The 23689-nt window shown below is 38.6% G+C and overlaps 1 protein-coding gene across 3 annotated transcripts in view; it reads right to left on the reverse strand.

Moving 5' to 3' along the window:
* LOC127968119 (forkhead box protein P4-like) overlaps positions 1 to 22172 on the reverse strand; it is a 124448-nt gene extending 102276 nt beyond the window's left edge. For 2 of the 3 annotated variants that reach the window (XM_052569030.1, XM_052569031.1), the window contains exon 1: positions 21363 to 22171. The gene's annotated coding sequence lies outside the window, so the exon portion shown is untranslated. Of the gene's footprint in view, positions 1 to 21362 lie in introns of all 3 variants that reach the window. The other variant, XM_052569029.1, reaches the window with a different exon arrangement.
* Between the last annotated feature and the right edge of the window lie 1517 nt (positions 22173 to 23689).

Raw genomic sequence — 23689 nt, forward strand, 5'->3', positions numbered from 1 at the left:
AATTCTTAATATTTGAATAAGTTTATGTGTGTGTGTCTTGTGTGTGTATATTTCACATATTTATTTCACATACACACACACAGACATTATTTATTTACATCTTTAAATCAGATTGACTTTACACGTTTCCTAAGCAGACCATGAGAGGCTTATCGCATTGATTTTGAAAATGTCCACACCACTTAATAGTAAAGTAAACCATATAAATATTCACCAGCTTCTCCGCATGGTCTTTCTTTAACCCCCATTACACACAAATGCACACCCACCAGCTGCACTTAAGTTTTTCCTTCCCTTAAATGTAGAAAACAACCAGGAAAAACATTTGGATTTTGTTCAGCTTAATCAAAACAGACATAAAATATCCCAGAACGTTGACATAATTTCAACTGTTTCCCCAAGGCAGGCAGAGAAGGGTCTGCTCGAAAATTTGACACAAAGGCACATGCTGTGTAGGATGCAATTACAGTGATTGAGTGTAATTTACCCGTGTAAGATGAAACCGGCCGGGCAGATGGAGGAGAAGCCGGAGACCGTGTTCCAGCCAGTCTGCACATGGTTGGGATATGGAGCACAGCTTCTCACCTTTGAACTGACTAACATTTAGCGTGATGACTTGCGATGCGAACACGCATTCCACATTATCATGGGTCGATGTGATCCAAGAAGTATGCATGTGTGTGTGTAAAACGCATATCTAGACCTGGTGATATATATGTGCACAAAACCTGTGCGCAAAAGGTTTTCATGATTGTCAAAACTTGATTTCATCTATTAAACTACACACTAAAAGCTAAATTTTGAAAAAAAAAAATAGTTTCCGAATGTTACACCACAAAAAAAAGGCTTGTAATCCTTTGTGCTTGTGCACTTCTTTCCCGTGAGAGGAGGAAGGGAGGAACAAAAGTTTAGGTAGCCTTCGAGACGCTCTCTGTCTCAAAGCGTCTCGTGGCCCTTACGGAGACTGACTTTTCGCGGATTAACATCTACGCCGATTGTTACCGTTTGAACAAAGCAGTTGAAAGGGAAATAAAGGGAATTACAGTCTGCAATGGGCAGTCACATGGTGGAGCAGCCAGGAGACAGAACCCTGGGAAAAGACCAGAAATGGGGCAAATCAGAATGTAGAAAATGTGTGGAATTTAGTTAGGGTTAGGGACCATCATCAAGCTAGACACAAATCCCGGACAGAATGTGAGAATCTCTCGGAGTTGAACTAATCAAACAAATCAGGCAAGGACAGAAGAATATGTGAAAAAGTATACTTAAAAAATATATATATATTTCACAGTCAATGGTCAAATATATCAATTAAAATGTTCCGATTTTTTTATGTTACGAAAGTGTCTGCTGTCTATTTTAGAAAGATTGTTATTTTTTTAGATATATTTATTTTCTTTACCCTAATGATAAATCCATGTCCATGCATCAGAAAATGTAGAGTTGTAAAACTGCTTTAAGTATTTAAAAAAAAAGAAAAAATATACATCTATGAAAAAAAATTAGCTCTGTATGTTTATTTATTCATCAATTAATCCTAATTAAGCACAAGCTTTGTTTGTCTTGTACGCACTTTCAAAGAACATCCCAGTTATTATATCTTTGCATTTTACATTAAAGAGTGTTGACATGAACACCACAGGCAAGAAAAGCCTTAAAATAAGATGCATCTTTAGTAAAGCATGAGTTTTTTTACACAAGAAAACTCCCTAAAGATATGCAAGCCCATCAATAATAGACATTGAGGCATGCATATATAATGAGCAGAAGTGTGTGCATGTGTGTGTGTGTGTGTGTGTGTGTGTGTGTGTAGTACCAGCATTTGCCAGTTTGAATCCATGCAACTGTATTTGCACAACCCAAATAGGAAGTTCTTGAGGCAGCACAATGCTCGCATGTACCTGATCTAACCACATAACTTGGAAGAAAAGGTCAGAAAGTGCTAAAACAGGACAGCCCACTCAGTTTGAGGGTCAACTTACTGTTCACACAAGCTCAAGCTCACAAATCAAAGCAGTTTTTCCACTACTTAATCTTAAGGGTCTTGACTCGCCATGCAAGAGGAACTCGGTCCACGGCCGGCTGGCAACTCTATAAACATTTAACAGCCATTTGCAGCCATTCACAGCCACACTTCAGCCATGTGCAAGTCTGCCTCCCGGCTGCCCCAAAACCTGCCTGCCAGGACCCTTCCTTTTAAGCTCAATCGTTACTGGAAGTGCCTGCCAGGAGGGATAGTGTGTGTGTGGGTGTGCGTCAGTTCCACTTCCACCTTACGGGCTTCACCTCTCTGAGCTCATTCGCCAGTGTGTGTGTTCTTTTAAAAAGAAAAAAAATCTGAATGGAATACAAAGCTGAAAAGTGAAGACTTAAAAAATGCAGTGCCCTACGCTTACCGTCAGCTGTGTGAAGCTGTTCCTCCACACACTGACATCTATCAGCATTGTGGGAATCTTGATGAAAGCTTATGCTTTATGAACCAAACCTTCTCACACACACTCTCTCTCTCACCCAAACTGGAACAATATCTCATCTGCCACAGAGTGTGAAACCAAATAAGAAGTCTGTGAAGAGCAGGAATCTGGATTCAAAAGGATGATCTGCAGCCCCTGTTTAAAGTTTATCGCCACTGGCTGTAGAACAGCGATGGGCACACGGCTACAAGGAGCCGTTCTGCACCTTTTCTTTTCTATTCCCCCTTCCTCCTGTTCCTTTGAAAGGTAACAAGCAGCATTTAGGCAGGGAGTGAAAAGAAGTCAATATCCTCTGGGGATCCAAGTGGATTACAAAATGTCACTTTCTCACAGTAGACCGTCACAGAAGAGTGCACGCACACACATTCTCACACGGGCAGACAAACAATAACACACACTCACTGAGATACACAGTAGTGATTCTGTTTACACTCACACAACAACATGGTACCAGCTGGCAGACCACTGTTATCATCTCAGTGTCCTGGTAACCATCAGTCTAGCAAACACTCCGTGTTTCCTAAGCTTTTTATTTTTTTTTATTTTTTTGTCCTATGTGCCCCCACAACTCCATCAATAAGGTTTGAATATCAACAATAAGCAAGATGTTTCCTTATTTTAAGAAACACAGGGTATCTTTTATAATTACATTTAATGTCAACACATATAGTCAAATAAAATAAGACTATATAATCTAGCATTTATATTAATAATAATGTTAAATTATATACAGTATTATATCACCCAAAATAATTGTTATTTTTTTGTTGTTGTTGTTTACTTTTAACTTTAATATCAATTAATACATATGAACAAATAACAAAAAAATAAAAAGTAAAGTAAATAATCAGTAAAAAGAACAAATTATGATTATTCTTAATTTTAAATTCTGTAATGTGTTTTATATATGTGTGTGGATTACATCTTTAGAGAAAATGCATGGCTTTTTTTCAGCAATGCACAACTTGAAACATGCTTAAGTACTCTTTGGGGAAATCACTGCCCTCAAGCCAATCAGAGAAAAGAGACGGTCCAAATCACACAACTTCCCTTACAGTGCGAGCGTGCAAGTACAGATTACGTATCATCCATCAGAGAGTATCAAATTCTCACGTCTCATTCTTCTCTTTTACTGCGTCTTCAGACAGTCTTCCAGGAACAGTGTCATTTTTAAGCTTTGCCAACAAGTTGGAACACTTACAAAGACCCTGCGACCGCTGCACTGGAATGCCTGCAGCTGGCCGCTGCACATGTCTACACAACAGAGGAGGAGAAGACATGCAGCGGAACGCTACATTTCACATCAGAAAAGTCTTGAGGGACTTCTGTGTGACGGATATGCCAGCTTCATGCTTGGCGGGGTCTCCGCTGACCTTGTTTCATGTACAAGCCGCCTTACGATCATTCAGCGTATAGCTGAACGTATTCCTGCAGGATATCAGATCATGTCAGCGGTGATACAGCAGACCTACTATTAAGCTTAAACATTATTTTCTATTACAAATTATTTACATGCCGTTCTCTGCATGCACAAGCTGATCCTAAATGTTCTCGGTGCTCCAAATAATTCAGAATCTGGAAACTTCTTTCGCTCTCTCAATAGGCAGAAGTCAATTAAATATTACAGTCTGCTTTAAAAGGAAGAAAGGGGAAGCAAAGTTCACATCATCTAAAGGAATTCCAATTAACACCCTCCCACACAGCAATTAACTGTTAAAATAACTGATGAACAAACTGAAAATCCCTGAGTTTAAGATGCTGCCTTTCTAATTAATTCCAGAATCCCCTGCATCTTTTTTTATAATGAAACACCATTTGTTGTTTGACAGCACATCAATGCCTGGACAGGGCTAAATAAGTGTAAATAAAAACACACAGGCCTTGTTTTGTCCTGCGCTGAATGTACTTGTGACTTATTCCAACAAAAAATTATATTTATGCTGTTGTTGAGGAGCAACAGAAAGAGACGTCGGACATAAGAGAATGAAGCTGACAGCTGTGGGGTGTGTGTGTGTGTGTGTGTGTGTTGAGAGAGACTCCTCAAAGGGGAGCTAATTAATAGATAGTGCGCTCAGGCCTCTGTCACAGTTTTCCTGTCAGGTCTTGCGTAAGGACAAAGAAAAAAAAAACTGAAAAAGGGAAAACCGAAAAAGGGGAGCGTGTGTACTGGATTTATTGTTCCGCAAACTGCGAACATCAGAGACGGCTTTGAATTTAACCTTAAGACTGAGGTTAGCGGCGCTGACGCAATACCCCCTGCCATTTGATAAGACGTTTATTACGAATTGTAAATGAAACTTAGCCTAGCTAAATACAAGAATGAGAAAAAAGGATTTTGTTTGTTACATGGGAAGACGGACAATGGAGGAACTGAATTATGTGTGGAAAGAGATTGCACACCATTAATTTAGTCATAGGTATGTCTTTTCTTCACAGTGTTTTTCCTTCTCTTTCTCGGATGCTTGGCGTAGAGTACCATTAGCAGTGGCTCTATTAAAAAAGTAAGTGTAATGGACTTCACTGTTCATCTGTTTTATGTCATGCACTTGCACAAACTGCCTTGGGAAGAACCTTTAACCACTTTGGGTTTAAGTCCGAGTCCGTAACTACATTTTTACATTTTCATGAGTGCTGTTTGTCTGTGCCAAACTTGCCACCTCAATACAAGCCCCATGTGGCAGCTTTTTCATTGGGGGCGGTTGATATAGCATTGCCAAGTTATTCAAAGTGCAATGGGGTTGCTGTAGGGTGTTCTGTATGGTGCCAACACCAAAGTCTCATGGCCTTGTGACACAATGGCATTCACTTTTTGGGGGGGTGGGTTAATTTTGGGGTCAAAATCAGAAAAAAATCTATTTCAGTTGTGAAACTTATCATTTTAAATAATCTGATATTGTTAATTAAATCATATGGCCAAATCACAAGAGTGCAGTATATTGCAAAAATAAGTCCAAAAAAGTGACTTTTTTTTTTTTAATATACCATTAAATGTAAATGTGTTCCTAAATTCTAATTAAAAGCTCCCTGAGGTTGTTGAGCTGTCAATCATTAATGATTAACAGTGTCACTGAAAGATTTAACATGCCAAGCATAACACCTAAATTATAATGTCACAGGTTCACAGTGAGATTCAAAGGCCTGTCAATCCTCCCTTCACCCAAAAATATTCAACAGAGCAGCCAGCGAAAGCCAGACGCTTATTTGCATATCTCAGACTGTGTGTAGTTGGACACCTTAGATAGCGGAGGCCATCGCTTTTGCATTTTCCTCCATTTTAATATAGTGCGATAGCCATCGAGAAACAGAGCGCTGATTTTACAAGCCCTAATACTGAAGCGCTTTATCAGGCCAGGATCCGACTCTTGTCAAGTGAAACTGTGATAAAGTCAGTTTCTAACTACACCAATCGATGAAAGTAATTTATTTACCTCGGGTAGGCAATTTCAGTTCCGTCTTAAGATGGCTGGAGCAAGAGAAAAAGAGAGAAAGTTTGGCTTGGCAGGGCTTTGTATGACGGCGCCCAAGATTAATATTCCTCTCATGAAACGTTCTCGGACATGTGAGGCGACTCCATAAACCGTGCTGGGGTTAATGCACGGTACTAAATCTACACCAAATCTCAGGCAAAGCGAGATGGGGGAGATGCAGTGCCACTATCATTCCCACCTTTTCCCCTCACCTGACACTCCTGCAGAACCTGGGAAAAACAGACGCTATATCAAAACCACCACCGCAAGTGATACGGCTCAATCAGAGGGCCTTGTTCGCTTAACCGGTGTGGTCCTTAACTTGGCTGGGTAAAATAAAAGGCACATGAATTACACATAATAATCAATAGAAATGTGGCCACTTAAGGCTCATGCTCAGGTGCTAATGAATATTCATTTTCTTTTTGCTCCAGGCATTGGTTGTGGTTGTAAACCCATCACCGGGAAAGGGCAACCCAAAGGTGAATAAATCAGAGCATTATATAAAAATGAATGTGTGTATGATATGTGTGTCAGTGCACGAGAGAGGCTCGTACAGAGAGCGTGTGAATTACAGAGTTTCAGAAAAACCATATAATCCCAGCAAGAGCATTAATTCATCATGGCTTGCATGCTTCCCTTAACGTTTCTCATGCGTGAAGACATTTTTAAACCAAGACGTACGTTTTTGCATTTCCATTAAACACAACTAGCCATTCAAAGAAACTACAGTACACGAAATCCCTCCCTCTTTCTCTTTTTCGTAACGGCCCTGGATGTCATTTACATGAATCGGATTGCTCTTGCCAACCTCGAGTCAGACCCCATTTACGACGCCCTTTATTTCTGCAAAAGACTAGCAGACATCCTGACCCCCATCTCATTTCTCTCTGTGGAGGTTAGCGTGAAGGCTAAGACATTCTGGAAGGGAGAGGACGAGTCTTACAAGGTGGACACTAAATCCAACCACAGGTTGGAGCTAGTACCTGTTATTAAAGCGTGTTTAAGTTTGCATTTGAGTGATAGGATGGCTCTAAGTGAAAGGCTTTCTGATGCTACAGCTGCTTTGGTTTTGTGGACTTGACAAACATAACCATTTCTTTTCACTATTGTTTTTTTCTCCTCTTTTCTGCCGCTCTAACTCCAATAACAATGCTATTTGGGGTGGCTGAAGCAGCTGCACATTAGTCCCCCAACCCCTCCCCTCCCGTTCCTCCATTGTTTGTGATCTTAGTGTCTGGGACAACCGGTTTGATCCCTTCTGCGAGGGTAATTTGCTAGTAGCCTTCTGTTTCGGAGTCTTGATAGGGAAGAGCCCCACCTGGAGAAAAAGTCTAACATCCATTACAAGCGAGCTATTATTAGGCAACATAAAAAGTAGCTTTCTATCATATAAATATTAAAAGAAAGTGTGTAATCCTGGCAATATTGAGTAATCTGAGCTCATGTGAGCTGTAGTTACAGTGCCCTGTCATTGTTTTCAGTGTGAAGTCGACACAGAGGATGAGATCTGAGAAATAGTCCCACCCCCTGTCCCGGCCGAGGAGATCTCGCACCGCTAGCGGCATTGATTAACTCCTCATGCCTGTCAGAAGTAATAGAGCTACGCGTTTAGACACATCAACAGGGCGGATGGTCGTAAAGCGAGAAAGTTGGGTGAAAAACAGAGTAACTAAGCTCTACTTGGTCCACTGCTGAACCAGCAGCCAATGAGTCAGTCGCCTTGTTAAAACAAGGAAGGGTTCGGATTTCACCTCCACTTCAAAAGCATAATGCAAAAATCAAAACCTGGTCCCCTTCCAGGAACCATATAAAGGTTGAGCGAATCTGGAATTTAGTATTGCAATTAAAAGCAGCATTTGGGGTGGATGGGATTATTTAGTCGCAATATTAAAATAATTTGCACATAAGCACACAGTAAACCCTCACAACTAACGCTTTAATCCCACCCACTTTAAAGCTGTCAATCAAAATTGCCCTCTTTTTCACCTACAGCTCCACCCTTCCTGATGGGCGGGCCAACTTCACAGCTCTACTGTATCCCAAAACAAATCGGCCCGAAACCTGATGCCATCCGCCACTAAGCACACAGACGGCTTGCAGACTTGGAAATTTTCAGGCTGTTTTGTTCGCAGTTTGTGTTTTGTACGGAAATCGAGCTTGGTCCTGGCATCCTGAGGGGGCCTTCGTTTTAACAGTACACAGACTCGAGCGCTCAATTAGACTTATGTGAATACACTCACAGCCACACTGTTTACCATCATTTCTTAACATTTTAATGGGATGCAGCACAAATTCAAATAAATGAGAACTTCAGATGATGACTCCCGGCTTTCCTACTGTTTATCTACTATGGCCTCCCTTTTGACCTCGGTGCCACTCGCATCAATCAGCATGGCTCAACAATAAGGATGACCTGCTGGCCTGGGGCCAGTGTGAGGGAGTTTCAGACCATTTTACCAAACTAAGCATTAAATTTCTCTTTTAATCTTCTACATCCACCTATGCTTTGAAACCTTAAAAAACTTGGTTTTATACTACATTCTTACACTGGAGATGCAAATTCAGGATCTATCTGACAAAAATGGCTAATTGTTTTTGTAAAGACCAAAAAAAATTACTTTTGGAAACAAAAGCATTTAGTAAAGAAAAAATATTTTTTAAGAATTTTTTAAGATTAATATGTACATGCCATACACTACTCACTCTTGCATAGTAACCAAAGTTAATTATTAAAAAACAATATTTTGTTCAATATAGTATACTATACTACTATAATATAGAAATATATAAAAATATTTGTGTACAGTCAAAATTGGTCAAAAAATATAAATTATTATTAATAATAAATCTAAAAACTATTTTAAAAAGATCATTATTTTTGGTGGGGCCAATTAAAATGTTGGCATGCGATATATATATATATACTAATCCGGTGCCAAGGATGAAGAAGTCCTCAGTGTGTGGTCACTTTAAGAAAACTAATGCTCAACAAAAGCAAAGCTATAATTTATACTCGCCTGCAGGACAAAGGCTGGAAGAGCTGGTGGAATGTTTGCGAGCGGCCTGGATACTCCTGGAGAAGCAGCGTTTCTTATTGACGCAACGGCTGAGAAAATATCACTGGCTGGTGTATCAAGCCCATGGCCAAAAAATCCTTTTATCAGAGAGTCTGCTTAGACCCCAGAAGAGATGTAGGGAAAACAGATGACCAGACAGCAAGCTAAACAGAGAGAGAGGAAGTGAGTGAAAGACAGATAAATGGGAGAGCAAGGGGAGACGGAGAGACCTCCTCTGCCGTGTTCTCTCCTTTTCATTTAATTTCCATCCTGCCACTCATGTGATAAAGTGGCTACATGAGACCATTGAGAGCAAGACAAACTACAGCCCAGGTCACAGCGTGCATCAACAGTCTGCGCCCCCGATACCTCTCCATCTGCTACTGTCCCGAATCCTGGATCTCTTTCGAAGAGAGAGAAAAAAAACTTTCCGTCTTCTATGAACGAAGGGCCATCTGGTATTTTCTGCAGAAGGTCCTTCCCTGGTACAAATTTTTAAACCAATCCGGCCAGGCGCGCGGAGGCCTGTAATGGCTCTGACATGTCCCTGTGCTATGACCTCATCAGACAGTACGCAGAGCCAGGGCACAGAGCGGTGAAATTCCACCAGAAGGTTCCATTCGGCCCATGACGTCTTGTGCGACTATCCCGACACATACTGGTACTCGAGAGCGGGCACTGCTGACGACACGCGTCGCCAGCCCACTAACGTGACAGGTAGCAGGGTTTGTAATTGGAGCCGATCAGTACGCCATATGCCACTCGTCTCCTAGTGCCAAATCTCCGCCCCCACCCGCTCCTGCCACCCCTCTGATGCTTGGCACACTCTGGCTCCCACGGAAAAAAAAAAGCCCTCCACTTCATTAAGAAAGTAAACACAAGTGCTGTCTGAAGTGTCTAATTAGTCCCCTAATTACTCCCTGCTCGTTACTAATGCAAATTAGATTACGCTGCTTAACTTCATCGTGTCCACAACGGCGCTGTTAATTGAGGCCTTTTGAAATTAAATTACTCGCTAATTAGCATATCAAAACCATTAATTCTGTGCCAGAGAGAGAAAAAAAAACAACAACAAACGCCAAGTTTTGCTAATGAGTTTTGCTAATTGAATATGTACGTTCAATATTGAGTTTTTGCTAGCCGGGCCCCGTTCAAGAAGCTACTTAGCCACTTGTGCAATCGAGTTCAAAGGGAAAGGAAGTCAGTCTTGTGCCATTAAGGGCAGCACTCGAATGTTTTGTAAATATTTACTTGTTTCGAGGCACGTGGGTAATGGTCGGTGAATGAAACAAATACGCGTTTGATAGTAGTTGACATTTTAAAAAAACTATGATACAACTGCGCTTAAGTGAAATTGTCAAATCGCTTAAATGTATGCAGCCTTCAAAATATTTTTTTTAGAAGGAAGTCTAAAAATGTTCACCAAGGCTGCATCTAAAAAAAAAAAAAAAACGTAATATTGTGAAATATTAATTAACAATTACTTTCTGTTTAAAAAAGTAATTGATTTCTGTTATGAAAGCGGAATTTTCAGCAGCCATTAATCTTTGTTTAACATGCTCATGAAACAGTTCATAACAGTATCAATGAATAAAACAAAAAATATATTTGTGCAAACTTAGATTTTTTTTTTTATTTAATAAAAAGTAAAAAAGAAATTTATTTTAAACAAAAAAATTTAACAACCCCAACATTGAACAGTAGTGTACGGCGATACGATAAGTCTATAATTTCCAAACATTTATATGAAGCTCATATGAATCTCAGAAAGTGGCTTTAAGCAGGGAGCTGATTAAAACTTTCAAACTTTTAACGCAGTCATTTTCTTGTGTCTTCACAGGCAAGCATTCATTCAGAATGAATACGTTCACGCCGTTAATTCATGTAATCTACAGAGGCGACGAAAGCTTAAGAAATCTCAAGAGTAATTTTTGCTTTAAATGTAAACGACTATGATTAAATTTAACACTTCCCTTTTTGGCACCCCACCCCCACGCACCCTTCAACCCAATATCTGTCCAATATGGATTTCTGAAAGACTCCATTCAGCGCTCTCAAAGTCTAATTTTAATACTAGCTCCAAACTTCTCATTTGAATACGGTCCTAATGGAAGAGGTGTAGAAGAGAAAAAGAAATTGAATAGTGAAATTGAGAGGTAGCCACACAAAAAAATTATATAACCGTGATAATTAGATGTAAAGATATTATAATTTCTTTACAGGGATGTATTGAAAATGCTGCTCTACAACATTTGGCCTAATTGCCAGAATTACCATATTAACCAGTTACCATTTGAGTAAGTTGATTAAAAAATTGATTATTCGTCCATTTCTTTTAGGAGTTTCTTAATCAAAATCTAACATCCTTGAAAAATTAATTTGAAGCCCCTCTTATCAGTTAATTAAATCTGGTTGGAAGTCATTTTTCTGTGAAGCGTGATTAGACAGCGTACTGTTCGGGCCACATGACGTTAGAAAACTTTTCAATGTCTCATCAAACATTCAGAAATAAGAAGAATAGAATTTCTTTGAAGGGCTGTCTCTTCTCTCATTCTTTATTTTTTTTTTTTAACTATGCCTTTCTGATAAATTGCGCTATACCCGAAAGATCTCTCACTCTCATTAACACATTCTCATTACCAGGCAGGAATATAGGGAAAAGGGAAGATAAAGAGTGTGTGTGTATGTGTTTGTGTCTGTTGGGGGACAGAACGAGAGAATAATACTTTTTTTGCAAAATGGATGGCTGTATGGAATTATTTCCTCATATAATCCAGCAGAGTGTGTGTGTGTGTATATATATTTGAGGTGTTTCTGAACTGCTGTCTCGGCTGGAGGTGAACCTTTAGCCAAATTAAAGAAAGAGGAGAAGCCAAAGATACAAATGTGCTTTTCAGACAAGCGAAAAGCAGCTCTTTTTTTATGAGCCTTTTAGTTTTTTCAGAGCAACTCTTAACAGTACGGCATCCCAGATTCCTCAGACAGAGGATCTAAGGGGGGCGATAAGTCATATTTGACAAAGTAAAGCCTAACACATATTTCATTACAATAAAATACATTGTAATATCAATATCTTTGGAATGTCTCTGTGGACAAAGTTGTCAAGAAGATAAGACAGTGCATGTCAGAGTCGGGTGAGAAGGAGGCTTCGGCTGGAGAGGTACGTCGCTCTGAAAGTCAGCCAACACACACGGCGCTAAAACGATTTCGCCAGACAACCTTGGGATGAGCTGCTGAGGACGACACATTAATAAACGGAGATAAAACAGGTGATGAGACACTAATTCTATTTTTTACTGGAATAGCCACATATATTTTCTTTCATTTCCCCCTCCTCCTCTTGCATTACGCTCATTCTTTATCTGTAAAATAGGGTGGCCAACTAATCAGAGCATTTATCAAATTCCTCACATTCAGAGTTTATTTTGGGGGGTTTCCATAACACGGAGTACAGAGTTTCTAGAGCTTGACTGACCACACGCAAACCTATGAGTCTTACTGAACCACAGCGGTGGATAATAAACCCCAGTTGAGAACTACAAGAACTATTGAACGTTTATCGAAAAGAAGGAGACCTTAACGGAGGGCAGCGAGGCTTCATTTCATCCACATGGTCTCCCTCAAGGTGTGAGTGAGACCACGAGTTCTGTTTCCTACAGGGAGTGGGTCAATTAGTCTGATTAGGTGTTTATTGAATGATTGGGGGATGCTGATTACTCCACTGAGGGGTTCGGCTTACTGCCAGTCAATCAAGCACAACTGTGGTTCCTACTGCAGCCACCTCAGGGTTTTCTTTTTTTTTTTCTTTTTTTTTTACTCTCTTTACAAATCAGACCTGTCAAATTTCCAGAAAACCGTTATCGGTTTCAAATAAAATTTACCTTTTGGACAAGAAGGAGAGAAAAGTAAAGTAACCGGATGGGCTGAACACGTCACCTCTTTAATATTACAAAAAAAAAAAAATTAAATATTAAAAAAAAAAAAAAAAAAAAAAATCTATTGTCAAAACATTTCAGGAAAAAAATGGTACTTGATTGGACCACTTATAAACAGGTTCGGACATGTTTTCACATCAGAATCCAAAGTGAAACAAAATCTGAATTATGAAACGTGTTGCATGCAGGGTTTTTTTTTTTGTTCAGGGGGAGTGTGAGGGACAAGCCGTGGCTGTGTTTTTGAAATTAGCCATGGCAAGCTGGTGTGCGGAAAGCGATTGCTCTAAACCGCGGAGCATTACCGGGAGGGACGGTGGAGGTTTGCACTCGAAGACGTCTCAGCCTAACAGCCCCCAGGAGATGTGCTGGAAACTTCTCTCCGGCCAGCTTTTTACAAACGCCCAGCATAAAGCCTCATAAAAGAACTGACTCGCCAGAGATGTCGACTTCAGCCTAACTCACCACTGTAAACGTTTCCTTCTTTCCTTCGACTCCAAAACTGGCTGTAGATGTAAAAAAAATTAAAAAAAATTAAAAAAATTAAAAAATACATCTATCGGTCAAGTTTTTTAGATTTACAAGTTTACACTTCTTTTGCACACTGGGATTGTTGGTTCAGGTTGTTTTGCTCATAACTTTAAAGCAAAAGATAAAATTATGTTAGTCCTTGAAGAAATTCTGCATTTGTTTTTGTTTTTTATCCATTACTAACAGATTGTAAAAATTTCAAAAGAAATCTGGGGGAGAGGTACAAAAAAAAAAAAAAAAAGATAACAGTTGATGAGGAGAATAGCTCACTTGTCTACAGTGGTCATAATGCCCTGTTTTTTTCTTATCTGCAGATTTCAAAACATTTTTTTTTAATTGTTCAGAAATTATTATTTTTTTTCTCTATGAACTGCACAGCAATTATGGCAACCAAACACTCTACAAAAGATCACACAAGAAAAACTCCTTCCTCACAACCTATTCAAAAAACCCAACTGTTGAAACGTCTCTGAATGTGATAAAATGATAAAATGCATGCAAACTCTTCAAACAAATTTAATCAGGTTTTAATGTAAGGAATGGGTTTACATCTGAGGCTTCAGCCTTTCATCCGTTCATCATTTTATCAGATAAAAAAAAGATCACTTGATTGAAATGAAATGAAGTAAAAAATTAGGTATGCTAGTTTCAAAATTAAGCATACAATCACAACACCTTTCTCTCTAGAGTTATCTGCAACTTTTATCATGTAGATTCCTTTTAATAAAATCGGGGCATGGGTCATGTCAGGAGAGGTAATTCAAATTTAAAGTGAAAAAATACCATAGAATGCCATGTCATCCCAATATCACAGCAATGCAATTCCTCCCCATAAAAAGCGCATGTGTGCGGAGGAGCATGAATTTGGCCATCATTCCTTTTTTAATTAAAGCATTCAGTCCCCTTTCAACACGAGTTCAAGGATGCCAGGAGACTAATTAATTTGAAAAGGTACGATGTCTGTGCACAAATGTCTTCCGACACACAGATTTAAAGAATATGGAATAAGAGAGAGGTAAGAAAGAAAGAGTTCGAGAGGTCACAACACTTCAAGTCGCCCTGGTGTCATCCAGTGATCAGGGTTGAAAACAGACCAGGGCTGGAGTTTGCCTTTTCGGTATGTGGGTGGGCGCGAGTGTGAAAGCCTGGTTAAAGCCTATCAAATAGCTGTAAAGAGGACATCAATGGAAAATTGCTCATGACATATTTATTTAGCTACAGCTAATTTAGTTCAAATGATATCGCTATATAGACAGTTGTGGGTGCCAGCATCCATTGAAGCTCCGCTTTAAAGTACAAAGTATATTAAAGCTATGCTGAAAAAGACACACACACATCAGCCTTTTCTAAATCTGCCATTTTAAAAATGTTACAAAAAGTTTTACAAATGTTGTGTGAGGATAGATTTGTAAGGTATGCATTTATCTAATTTTCCGCACACACATTTTATACATGCAAAGTTAAAACTTCATCATAAACTACTACAAAACAACAAATTTTGATTTAAATGTAGTTTTTTATGCTGCAATAACATTGTAAAAGTAAATATTTAAAAAAGTAGATTTAAACAGTACAGTACATGCAATAATTATTTAGTCAGCTTCGAATTAAATAACTTTAAATAAATAGTACATTTTATTTTACATATATATTATTTTTATTTATTTTTTACATTTTCCAAAGCACTTTGTATATTCATACCAAACATACCAAAAAAAAAAAAAAAAAAAACCTGTGAGTGAATTAAAAAGTGTGTGTGAGAAAAAACAAAGCACAAAACTTATCCACTCCTGAGGAAAAGTCCTGGACAGGAGTGGTAATCCTAGGTTTAGCGGCTGGGTTATTTCCCAGGGAAGTGGGGGTACGGATGTAGAATCCCATTACAGATGTCAGCCGACTGGCAGTGACCGCGAGGGCAGACAGAGCCCCATCGTGCCCCCAACCTACCGGCAAGAAAAGCTCAACCGGTATGAAGTCTGACCGGCTCCCCGAACCCTTCCACCCCTCCTTCACTCCATGACCCTCAGTAGGAAAATACTCTCCCTGACTTCTCCCTTTAGCGCTCAGATGAATGGAGAGTGAGGGGCTGTCTCTCTGTGTGTGTGTGAAGGGGGGTTACTATACAATTATTCAGATAACAGCTGGGGATAATATAGTGGCAGATGTCCTCTGGTCAACAATGCTCACAGACCACAGCCAAGAGCAAAAGGCAACTCTAACCAACGGTTAGCAGCGCTCATCACACAATTTAAAACTAAGAGCAGAAATCAATCCTCTTTTTGTCTCTTCATTTTTCTGAAAACATGAAAATATACTATATTTGCTCCTTCTTCCGGGTCTCTTAACAAATGCTCCTTAAAAAAAAAAAAAAAAAGTAATACAATTAACTTTTTAACATATTAATACATGTGTTTAGAAAATAAACAATTAAATTGGATTCACATTGAATACACATTTCTGTCTACAAAACCTTCCTGAAGAATTATTTTCTGTCTTTGAGACTGTGCCCATGTGTAAAAGCCCTTGCATTATTTGCCGTGTGATGGTTAGCGCTAGATAACGTGCTTTTTCCTGCAGCGCGAGTGTGTTGCGCTGCGCTTCTCGTACTCTACACCCCCCACCAAGACAAGACACTTCACCACAAAACCGTCAGAGAGGAAAAAAAAGACAAGCCCTACACAACACAAAGAAATGCATGGATTTGGCTATTTATAACATGATACACATTTTGAAAATGTTAATTATTTATTTTATTTTTTTTGGAAGGGAAATGCAAAGTGTGTTAAAAAAGTTGAGTAGGAATTACAAAAGGGACAGAAGAAAAAGAGTCAGAGAGCTTCAATCAAAAATGGAAGGACGAATCTGATTTTGTTTTATCACATGGTTAAAAGATAATTCTGTCAGAAGATGCATCACGTTCGTCCATTTCAAATGCAAATAACTTAAGTAGGCATCCCCTTGTTACCCATTACTAATACCATAAAAGAAACCAACACTTCTCCATTCCGCTGCTACTTTACGGATTAGCGAATGAAAATTAGATGCATTTATATGGTTATTACTTATATGGGGAGGGGGATTTATCCAAGCGTACAGTGCAGCGCCAGAAACTCCCTCAGGAACGAACCGCTCGCACCTTCGGCGGCTGGAGGTGGATTAGAGTTTTAAACCGGGACTGAGGTTTACCGCGGCCGGCAACACTGACAGGAATTCCTCCCGCCATTGCCGCCCAACAAAGCCAGGCAATGGGGAGAGGAATAAAACATCAGAGGTTTTCTCCTCTCCTGTTTAGGCAGAAGTTTTCAGTAATCACCATCACTGTTTTGAGAGCTTAGCGTTAGGCGTCACAAGCGGGATTTTATCGGCGATAGAACTGGGCTTCTCTGGAAAACTTTACTAAGACGCATTCAAACAAGCCGCAGCTGTCACTCTGACATCACGTCACATCTTTTGTGACAGCGCCGAAAGTTCGCTCGCATCTCTCCCAAAGAGCTTTACTGATGCGCCTGCTCTCCCTGTTGTCTCTGATGGACATGATGGCTTGTCAGCGTTACGCTGGGGTTTTTAAAATATACAGCGAATGGCGTTATAAAGACCTTCGTGGAGGGGGTGAAGGCTCGAGGGGGGAGACGGCGAATTGAGAGAAAATCCATAACACAAATACAGCTGTCAGCTGGAACGCAAAGTTAGCAGAAGCAGCTTCGGTGGCCACAGGGAGCAAGTTTATGACTTCAGGTTGCATCCTCCCTTAGACACCATCTAGGCTTCAACAATCAATGCACAATGTTCTTCATCAAACCAACAGGTACTTGAATAATTTCAGTCAAAAAAGGCTAGTTGCAACTGGCGACTGACCGTGCAGTGCACTAGTTCACTTTCCACACGCATCTGCGGCGTCCGAACTGCCAATAATGTCTCCTGAGGTGCTCGGCTAATGGATATAGAGAAGTAATGATCAACGTCTCAGACTCAAGTACTGTCATTTCCGTCCAGTGAACACCCTGCTTTTCCCTCTACCACATTTCCCCAGCTCATCGGAAATGGGCCCTTCCTCTCTCTAAGCAAACGCTAGGGTCATTCTTTAAGACAGTCATCACCTCATAACAGCCTGGCACTCTCCCGAAACCCGGCGTGAAGCCTCCCCACACAGGAAACCTTGTGCGCAAAAACCAAAAAAACTGAAAAAAATAAAAAAATAAAGTGCCACTGAGAGCACGGTAAAGAAAAACTGTGCTCAAGAGTTCAAGTGGAAATTGGGACTAAATACACCATCAAAAAATCTTAGGCTGACAGTTCCGCGCTGCAGTCTGGTCTCTCTCAAAGTTAAAACCGTTAATGCCAGACCTTTTCGATATTAACTAATCAGATCATCACTGTCATCTGGAAAACATCCGTCATTCTGGTCTCTTTTGGGATTTTAATTTACAGATGCAGAAGTTGGTTGAAATTGCTTTAGTGTATTTTTTTTTTTTTGTGCAGTTAGCTCCTTTTTTCCCTTTCAAGGCTCAGAGTTTGAGGAGAAAAAGACACCACTCTCCGACTAGCATTAAAAGCAGCCCTCACTGTCTTAAAACGTGCATAATTTATTATTCACATCCACAAAAAAAAATGCTCAGCCTCAGCCTCGTTCCACCAGAAAACATCTTAAATTAAAACCACATGTTTAATCTACGGCTGGTGGTGGTTGCCGCTGGTCAGTGCTGGTGCGTTCAAAGACGCAAACGAGCGTAAAATTCCAGCCTGACCTTTCCCCGTAAGGTCAGCTGAAATATGAAAGGGAGAACGCAGGCATGACATATTTCACACAAACATGTTTCGGAGAGCAGAGGTGGCTAAAAGTACGGTTGAGAAAAAAAAAAAAAAATCCCTAATCAGTTAGAGATGGATATGTATTGCTCTTCAAAATGCTTTGGTTAAAAATGCACTCGTGTGAAAACTAACATTATTTTTGGAACGGTAAAAGAGTTTAATGGTGGGAATGCCATGTGAGGGTCTAAGGGACAGTGCTTCACGAGAACCAGAGTGCTTTGTGTTAAAACCACCCGTGATATCGACAAACTTAAATTTACCTCTAAATCACTTGACTGAGGCTCATCTGAATTTGAAAAGAGAGCACACACACACACACACACACGCACTAAATGCTTTCTGCACAGCACACACCGACATATATTTGCATTGAGAAAACCTATTTGTTCAAATAAAGTTTCAATCACCAAACGTTCCTAAAAAAGCAACATGCCTAAATGTACACCTGGCATCAGGGTTAGTCTCAACATCAACGTCCAAAACAAACACATTCCAGACCTTCTCTACCCAGAAAAATACCCACAGTGGACTGAATACCAGCCTGCCATGCAATCACACATTCATCAAAATAACATATTTAAAAGACCTCCGAAAGTGAGGTTAGTAGTCTGCATGAACATGAAGAACAGCATAAAACAAACACTTATCACAGAGCAAGTGATATATCAATTATAACCAGAACTCTAAAGTAGTCTGGTGTCCGCCGATGGAAATAAAGTGCTAAAACTATCAGCTGAGGTGTTGCTGTTGCCGCTTGCAGCTGCTTGACGGCTATGCAAGTAACTAAATTACCCACTTTACTGCCATTTTCATGCCCCCTCTGAACGAAATGCTGTATTCTTTATCAACTTCATGATTTATCATTTTTACTCTAAGCACATAACACCATTCAATCATTCCACTCATCTGTCACACAAGCAGATCAAATGGAAATCGTATTCATCACTTTATGCTTATGTTCTTCTACATTTACACATGTCACATTTCAATTAGCAGGGAATCTGTTTATCATAAGAGGCAATATATCAAAGAACGGAGATTGTAAAAACAAACAAGTATAGCTCGGAGACAAAAAAAAAAGTGTTTCAGTAATTTAACAAAAAAATATTGTCTTTATACACAAGTGTGTATATGAAAAATTAAATAAGCACGCTTTCATAAAATAAATGCCAAAGCCCTTTTGTGTAAGTTTAAATGCTGCTAGTAAAAGATGAAGATTAGATAATTAAAAGATTCAAGTAAATGAAAATGTCAGAAATATTTTACTACATCAAAGTAAATAATTAAGCATAGCAAAATGTTCATCTTGTGATTCAATATAGTTGCATTGTGCAGTAAATCTCAACAGTGAATTAAGCAAAGACTCACCTTTACTTTATATTAGATTTAAATAAACTGTGTTCAAAGCTCCATCAATCAGTTCTTAATAACATGAGATTTACACACTGTCAGATTATGAGGAAGAAGATGATGATGCAAATATGTATTTTTCTTTGACTTTGATTTATTCTTAAAAACCCAAGTACAGAAAGAGAGCGAAATTTAATTTCACTTGGTTCAACTCCTGAGCTGTAGTTCCCTCTGCAGATTCACTTTTAATGCCCCGGACTGACATCTTTAAATGTTTGCTGGTTTGTTTTGTGTTAGCTGCGAGTGTTTGAGGGCGAAACTAACAGCGCTGATTTGATCACCAAAAGAATATCAATCCATTAAACTCTACGGTTTAAAAACAAAGGAAAAGTTATTTTATTTATGCATCTGTGTAAAAATGAAACACTAAATAAAGACATTAAGTTTTGCATCACTTAAGATAGTTAACAATCTGTCTCTTAGTTCCTATAGGCGAGACGAAAACTGACTTATTAAAATAATAGCCTAATAGAAAAAATAACATTATCTCTTTGAAGTGCAAAGTTAATAATTTTTCATCTCTGTTTGAAATTTTATTTTGCATCGATACGAACCTTACTAATGTCACTGTATCTCGCTGCAGTTGATGCATTCGAATTAATGATCATAAGTTAATAATACTTGCCGACTTAATCTTATTTTTATAATTATTTCATTTAATTCGTAAAAATTGTATTTGTATATATAATTAATGGTCTCAGTAACACATCGGTACATTCGACACTAAACAATAGGCCCATCTTAAATAGATACATTCGCTTTATTTCTCTTCATGTTCAGCTATAATAAATTATTATTTCTTAACACTCTGTCTTATATAAATTCAAACTTATCAGTCAGAAGTTATGGGTTATATGCTTAAAATCAGATTAGTACTTGCTGAAAAAAAACTTGCTGTTAAAAACAATCATCTTAACGGATAATAAGAAGCCAACTTACATAAAACAACCGTAATTTAACTTTTTTCTATATGTGCATGCTTCTGTGTTGTTTATTAACTTAAACTGTTTATAAGGAAAGTTTTGTTGCCAAGGCCGAACAATATCTGATTTCTACGTTCCTGTGGAAGCAGCGTAAGGAGGAAAAATATATAAACACATAAAATAAAATAAATAAATGCACACTAACGTAGATTTATTTCAAACTAGGCTACTTTATCTGCACTGTCAAAAATTAATACTATTTTTTATTTATGTTTTTCGTTTTGTATAGATTTCAAAGCAGGTGATATTTTCAAACTCCGTTGCACATGCTCACTAAACTTGTTTTCAGTCTTTTTTCACAATCGGGGTTACTTTTTATCTAAAACCTCTTAACGTTGTTAATTATGTATTTTATCAGAAATTTGCAGATCTATACTTCATATTCCGTTAGCCTATTATTCTCTCGTAGGCTACAGAATAATAAAACGCTTTCGTCTCCTGTTTAAAAGTGTGAGGTAAAAAAGTTACGTCGTCAAATCTATTGTTGACACTGAGAGCTTTAGTATCCTGTTTGCAAAGGTCTAAAAAAAATACACTGACTCTAATATTCCTTTCTATTGATCTAAATAAGTGTGTATGATAATGCGCCCATGCTTTCAAATCTGGGATGCGTAACATTTTAATATTATAAACGCTTAATCTCGCTAGTAGCAAATAGGAAGAAAGAAAGAACAAGAAGTAAAAAGTGGATATGAACCTGTTAGGATATTGTGAAGAACTCTACTTTCACTCTACGGCTGGACCATGTGGAGTGTCCCTCCAGCTCTCGTGAATGTCCCAGTGATCCCAGAAACCTTCAGCAGAGCAACGCAGAAGGAAAAAAAACAAAAAAAAATCCTGTTCTATGAGTGATGTCTTCAGACCATTACTTTCAACGACAACTGTCTTTATTAGTCTTCTTTTCCTTATTGACTGGCGTCCTCTCTCAGGCTGGTCACTCAGTAGGGTGATAAGTGGAAACAATAATCGTGCACTAGCTCAAAGGCTGCATGGTCACAGCGCTCCGCAAAGTTCGTGAAGAACAAGCACGCGGCTCTTTGCGCCTCCTCGTCGCTTCAGGTCTTCTCTGTTTCTTTCAGTTAGTCACACGGTGAGTTTTCCTAAAGTCCCAATAATGCTTCTCGCTGGAGTTTTTGGCATCTCGTCTGTTCCTCGCTCATTCGCAGAGAAATCAGTGTTGAATTACTCGGCTTGTGTCTTGTGTTGGCGATGTGTTAGGGGACAGTTTGGTCTACCGTAATGCGTCTAGAACGGGGGCGCACACATCGTCTGAGCTGCTGCTTCTTGAGGCACAACACAAAACCTCGCGCCCTGCAGGGGCTGATCTCTTCACCTGCGCGCGCATCACGGGTTTAGTTTGCCCATTGAGGTTCCCGACGAGCACCAGACAGATAGTTAAATGACAGACTCACTACGGGAACCGTTACCTGCTCCTCATCTACTCCTCAGCAAATAACAAGTTTGTTCTTGCTGCTTGCCATCATTCAATCATACCTTTGCTGTTGTCAATAATTGTAAAAAAAAAAATATATATATATTTTTTTTATTAGTAGTAGTAGGCTAAATATTAATCTTATTATAATAGTAATTATTGGTTAAAACGTGTATAATCCTTGTTAAAATATTATATATACATATATAGAGATATAACATTGTACATAATAAGTAGGCTAATATATTTATACCATATATACAGTACATATAGGCTACATATTATATTGCTATAATACTATTAGGCTATTTAAGTACATTTACAGTGTGTGTGTGACCCTGGACCACAAAACCAGTCATAAGTGTATTTTCTTTTTTTATATTGAGATTTATACATTATATGAAAGCTGAATAAATAAGCTTTCAAAATAAGGTTTGTTAGCATAGAACAATATTTAGCAGAGATAAAAAAAAGGGTTAAAAAAAATCTAAATAAAAGAGAAGATCACCTTTAAAGTTGTCCAAAAGCAGTCATTAGCAATGCATATTACTAATCAAAAATTAAGTTGTGGTATATTTATGGTAGGACATTTATAAAATATTTCTATGGGACATAGAGATCTATGAAACTCTGTGGAACAACTTTTAATGGATAGTCAAGGTGATGCTTAATCAGTACGTGTCATTTTATCAAAAATGTCCAAATATGATTTATTTTATGGTCAGTGGAAACTTTCTCTCAGCAAAAATTCTCTTTTACTTCTACCATCAAAAAAAGCAATCATTCACATCTCCACTGGACAATGGGATACGACCCCCATTAGTCAAGACATATTCATTAGAAAAATCAATAATCCAAGATGTAGCCATGCTGGCCTAAAATGAAAGCAGCAGGCTCATAAAACAATGCTGACTTTACTTCTATGTCCTGCCATATGGACCTCCTGGCCAAAAAAAAAAAAGGACTACATTTTAAGATTGTATTTATAGCTTTAGATTTACTGAAAAAAGTAATTTGTTATACAGTACTACTGTGGGTTTGATCACATCAATCTGGGGAAAATAAAACAAATCATACACTTTAGAACTACATTGAATATTTTGAGGAAAAAAAGAACATGCTAAACTGTTTCGATCTTGTGTGTGTGCATGTTTGCAAAGTTCCCTATCCGATTATAATGATTAAACACACACAAACAAAGAATTACAAAACTTGTTTTGCCTCACGCACATGGTCAAGCATGACAAAGTCTGTGGTCCAAAACAGATACCTTGAGCCCGTCACGGGGTTAAGATTAAACACTCTTGTGGTTTGGCCATCACAGGCTAATGAGGTACTCATCTGAGGATTACGAAAAAACTCATAGGATGACTGGATCTCTAACTAACCTGTATATAGTTCACCTCACACGAGCACAGACACTTGCAAACAAGATTACAGCTGAATATATAAAAAAAGAAATTCCCAGGGAAAATTAATTTGCACAAATGTCCCCTTGTCCAGAGACCATACACTGAAAAACACCGAAAAAGTTACTTTGAAATAATTTTAACGCAAAAATTGCTAAATATCACAAATAATTAGCAAATTAT

This window comes from Carassius gibelio, chromosome B11 (genome assembly GCF_023724105.1).
Source record: "Carassius gibelio isolate Cgi1373 ecotype wild population from Czech Republic chromosome B11, carGib1.2-hapl.c, whole genome shotgun sequence".
Classification (NCBI taxonomy): domain Eukaryota; kingdom Metazoa; phylum Chordata; class Actinopteri; order Cypriniformes; family Cyprinidae; genus Carassius; species Carassius gibelio.